Here is a 5,850-nt window from a genome sequence, read left to right on the forward strand (position 1 = left end):
CATGAGTGAGTATTGCACATTACACAATATACAGCATGCAGCAGTGTGTAAATTGAATTTCCTCTCCGGAATTGTGTGTATAGTACAATTAACCTACAGCAGAGTGTGAGGTGAATTGGTATACTGGTTTCATTCAAACAAAATAGGAAACTTCCTTCTTTTCTTGCAACTTTTGGTGTTTTTTTTTCGATGATGTGAGGGTTACATCACCTTATCAATATGCAGGCATAAATCAAATACAATTAATGCCATCTGTATGTGTGTGTGTGTTGGGGGTGAACAGCGAGGTCGGCACACCGGCTCCAGATGGCAAAACGAGAGAGAAGGCTAACGAGGGGCAGACATGGCGCACGGGGAAACGACGGGTGGTTGGGAATCTGCGCTTACAGGGATTACCGACTCTGAAAATGAATGAATGCTCATCGGGGATTGAGTCAATGCCTGTAATCCGCAAAATTATGGATGCCTGCGCCAGCTAATCAGTGCCAATATAAATTCTTCCTTTGCCAACCAAATCCAAGCAGCAAACTTACTTATTTTCAAGCCAGCAAACCAACTAACCATTAGGGTGTCAATGCAAAAATTTGAACTCCAACGTTGTCATTATGTAAAAACACAATTAAAACTGCTCCATTGAATGTGCAACCGTTATATCGTGCCGTCCACTTCATAGATATCACATACTTAAGTTTAGTATAAAGGCGTAATAGGTGACATAAAATGAGGCCACCTTTTGTCGGGGGACTTCTATAGCAGGCTTGATTGTAACGAACATAAGGTGTTCTTCACCGAAACACTCTTAACCCGCTAAATTCGGATTGTTTTATAGCAAAGCTGAAGAATGTCATCAAATTCACAGTAAAATTCCGACATCTCGGGAGTTTATGATAAGCCAAGTCATTATAAAACTGTTGGAAAATTGAGCAATAAATTGTTAGAAGCGATGTCCCAATCCGATACTTATCATCCCCCATAACGACTATTTTTGGAGGCTTGGACAATATCGGGATTTGGTCGTAAAATCGGATCTAATCCAGTAGTCCCTTGTTTAAGAACCATTGTGGTTTTGGTTGCTCTAAATCAAAACAATTGTCAAATATATACGTTCATGTGTACTTCTCATTAGAATCTAATGATCATATATGCGCTTTGTGTAATATTTATAAAGAATTTCTTGACTTTGGTCTAAAAATGTGGGCATCAGTTCAGAGTTGGCAAAATATAATGTGATAAAAATCCGATAGAAAGTCATAGAGTCCATTTTGTTGAACGGCTCCGACGTAAAATGGACAATGAGTAACGGCGTCACACCCCATTGGCTCCCAAATGTCTCTAGGAAAATAATGGCTATCTGTAAGCACATGTTGCTCAAGGAATAAATACTTCTCCATACTTAGTTTTAACGTTAAAAATACCCACCAACGTTTCGTAACCTAACAACAATTCAGTTCTTTGTTAGTGTCGCTAGTCTGAGTAAACGATTGTTGCTTTAGGCTAACATTAATATCTGTACACTGTTACGCTATTCAGTCAGGGTATCAAACAGCCTTTCACCATTGGCTGTATTTGTTGAATCTGTCAGTTGGAACCACACAGAGTGACATTATTTGTGTATCATTGAAACACAGTACTCGCTGATATGTCACCTTGCTGCTCTAAAGAGTGTTTGCTTGTATTCACATCTCCAAGCGCTCTCATGCGGCACAAATGTTCAACGGGGGGCCGACCGAGGATGTCTTTCTTTGTGACCTCCACTTGTACAGTGAGTACATGAGACAAGGAGGTTATATTTAACGTTGTTCTGTACCAAAAGCGGCTCGCTAAATTGCTAAATTCCGTGAAACCGCTTCGAACAAGTGTCCTTGGGATTGCCTAGTAATTTGACGTTGGTGCTTGTCTAATGCAACAAAGATGTGTTGATTGGATGCATCCATCACATGGCCGAGGGTTGAATGCAAGGGAAAGTTACTGATTATGTGGGTGGAACGCCCAATAAAGCCGCAGATGTACGTATGGGTCTTGGGGCACTTTGGCGATCACGTTGGATACGAATGGAGTTGTTTTGTGGCTTTCCACATGCGAGTTTTTCGCACGCGCCAAATGTCCATGTTATCTCTCACTTTTCAACCCCCATGGCGACAGTGAGGTGATATTACGATTGGTCTTTTGTCAGTGCAACAATGACTGAAATACAAATGAACAAAAAGTAATTATACTTTTTAATTCTTTTTTTTATTCGATTTTTCCTCATGAGAAATTCTATGACCTTTAGAGGGAATTATTATTTATGCTATGCGCATTTTGTGTTTCTATTTATGTTTGGGAAATGGAATATTAAAGTTAGAAATGGGCAAAAAAAGATATATAAGAAAAATATAGGAAAAAATAAGTCCTCTGTTTGTAGGAAATAGCTGTATTATTATTATTAAGAAAAATGTGAAACTATTTTGAAAATCTGAACTTGTCAATGTTTTTATTTTATCTTGTTTACTTAGAGTGATTTTCCTGGTTCCTGTTTGGACATCTACCACCGTCTATGGCCGCCAGTGTGTTGAGAAAGTTTTACACCACGGCTTGACGCTTTTGCGTCATCATAAAGCACTTTCTTGGAACGTCCCAGTTTCCCTCGAGAGCCGGTGGGCCGACATTATCGCTTACGAAAGGACGCCGGAGTCTTCACCTCACGTCTGGACTGTGAAAGGAAGTGACTCTGCAGTCAGCTGAGTGGCTGCTTCGGGCCGCCATTGAATTTTCCCTGTTGTGTCGGGTAAATGGCCTATTGACCTCCCGGAACGCACCTCCTGGACACGGCTATCCTAAATATGGCTAGAAATTGGATCTACCCGCAAATTATATAACAAGAGTCAATTTTCCTTACTGTTATTCTTTTCAGTTTTTTCTTTTTGGCTTTTTTTTGCAGAAAAATATGAAACAAAACATGGATTTTTGTAAACACCAACCACTGAAATATTTTATGCCGTATTTTCAGTCTTTAGTTTTTAAAAATTGGTCATCCCAACTTGTATTTTCCAAATCCAATTTCTGAAGTAACTCCTTTTGAAACCCTTCAACCTGAAATCTGATTTCTTTTGCAGTTCCAGACAACCCTAATAATCGCATTCGCACAGATTTGGAGCGAAAAAAAAACATTTAAATCTGTCTGCACTTTCGCTGACACAAATTCCAGAAGCTTACTTTGAAATGATTCACTTTTGTTAACCTCCTGATAGTAAATCTAAGCAGTAAAGGCGACCTATTTAACTAGAACTAGAGACGTGCTCGTGTCACAAAGACTGTTATTGTTTCTAATGGATGAGATCCTCTTAACGCCGCCCGCCGCTCGGCATCATGGGAGTACAGAGTCTACGCGGCAATTTTCAGGTGTGATTTAAAACGTTCCTCGGGACCGAGGGTCTTGAAACGGACGGCGGGTTCCTCAGAGGTCGATGGCGCCGAGAATATCACGCTGTTTTCGTGCGAGGGAATTTGAGCCCTGATTTCCATCTGGTTGCATCTCGAGAGGGCAAAGTTTGGGAGTTGAGCTGGAATTACGTCGAATTAGTCGGCATTTGGGGGCATTAGCCTCGTGTTAGTGTTGAAAATCGACCACAGAGGGAACAGCGCGTTATGTAAAAAAGCTCAAAAGGTTTTGGGGTAACGTACAATTGATGTTCAAAGCGGGTTTAACTCATTGGCTGTTGGTGACGGTGGTAGACGTCCAATCCATTTGAAGTGAGGAACGCTGCCAGACTCCCAATTCAAATTAATCGGTTGCGCACTAGTGACTAATAGGAATTTTACAGCAGAAGGATGAAAAGTGCCACGATTGTGTATCATTGTCAATGGTGCTTTCAAGATTATTTGTCTCCTTTAAATGTACTTTTAAAAAAAAATGGTCTAATGTCCCTTTAAAATATATACAAACATATACATACATACATATATATATACACATATATACATATATATACACACATATACACATATACACACATATACACATATATACATATATATACATATATATACATAAATACATACATATATACATATATACATACATATATACATATACACATATATACACATATATAGACATATATACATATATATATATACATACATACATACATATATACATATATACATATATACATATATACATATACACATATACACATATATACATATATACATATACACATATATACATATATACATATACACATACACATGTACATATAAATCCATATATATATACACATCTACACATACATGTATACACACACACATACATACACATATTTTTTAAGAATCTAGATTGGACAACTACTAGTACGTATTCCATTTTGAAAAATGTCCAACTTGCAAAACGTGGCATTGCATAAGCAGCAAAATGTTTTCCGGGGGTCGAGGGGCTAATTTGTCCTCGCGTGCTGAAAATCCAGATTGATGGCAAAGTTTTTTCTGTGATAAAAGGACGGCTGTGGATGAAGCGCAGCTGGAAGACGGTCGGCGGCTCAAATTCCTCTACATTCCTCTCGGCTTTTTGACACCAGGCCATTATTCCCAATTTATCTCCCCGCCGACGGCAGCTTAAATGTCATCTCGGATCTGCCGGGAGCGAACGCACTCCCGAACAAACGGCCGAGATGTGACGACGGCCAGAAAGGAGCCATTAGGGGGGAAAATAAATTAAAAAAAATATCCTATTTTTTTTTAAACTCATGGCAGCCAAAGACGTCGAGAAATGTCCAATCCATATCAACATTTAGAGGGAATCAGGCATCTAATGCCATTAATGTTGGTGAATGGGTTAAATACTAATGGAGCAAATTAATAATTTCATGACAAAACGATAAAATATGTGATATTACAAAATGGGTTGTCGAGATATGACAATTTCAACTCGTTATCAAAACTCAATATTACATCAAATTTAAAAGAATACACTGAATGTGAACACATTCAGTGTTCCCATTGTTGGTCATTATTTTTTTTTTTTACCCAAAAAGTTTCACAGGAACAGCCCCAAAGTCTCCAGAAAGTGACCCAAAACCAATAGAAAGCCACTAGAAATTATTTTTTTTTTAAAAAGAAAGTCAACTTGAAATGGCCAAAGCTCAAAAAGTTTCATCAAAATGGTTAGGACATCTTTTGCTGTCAAAGTTAAGCTATGTGAGGTTACAAAAAAAACATGTATTTGAAATGTTCTTTTTAAAAAATAATTACATCATTGTTTTCTTTAAAACGTTTTGAATTCATTTCATTCGAAACATAATGGGTCATCGTTTAATACTTTTCACTCTTTTATCACGCATGGCTATTATAATTACAATTTCCAAAACCTAATTATTCAACTAATTGAAAACTGGACGCGTCAATCACTTCATTTAAAATCTTCCACATTTGCACAAAACACCAACAGGACACTCTTATACAGCAATCAGATATAAAAAGGTTACCGCAAACTATTACCCCATGGACCGTATTTCAGCCCCTGAGCCACAGGTTGACACCCCTGTCCTATACAAACATAATCAAAAATCTGGTAAGAAAATCCATCCACAATTCCTGCACGACACACTAAAAATTTCAACAACTAAATTCCCGTTCCAATGCAAAAACAATCAATTCCTCTTAGCAACTTTACCACTAAAAATGAACAGAAGCCCATCAACGAGAACAGACCTACTGACACACTGCTGAGGAATCTGTGAAGGTGGGATTGGACGCCGCACAGAGAAACAAGAGAGAGAGAGAGCGAAAGAGAACTCCCACCCTTTCTCAAACTCCCTCCATCCTCCCTCCCTCCCATATTCTTCCTCTCATCCTCCCTCCAACATCAGG

General features: G+C 38.5%; 1 long non-coding RNA gene across 1 annotated transcript in view; it reads right to left on the reverse strand.

Annotated features, from left to right (window-relative positions):
* The window catches only part of LOC144211957 (uncharacterized), a 28,362-nt gene that overhangs the window by 11,474 nt on the left and 11,038 nt on the right, over window positions 1-5,850 (reverse strand). The gene's annotated exons all lie outside the window — the stretch shown is intronic.

This window comes from Stigmatopora nigra, chromosome 18 (genome assembly GCF_051989575.1).
Source record: "Stigmatopora nigra isolate UIUO_SnigA chromosome 18, RoL_Snig_1.1, whole genome shotgun sequence".
NCBI lineage: Eukaryota > Metazoa > Chordata > Actinopteri > Syngnathiformes > Syngnathidae > Stigmatopora > Stigmatopora nigra.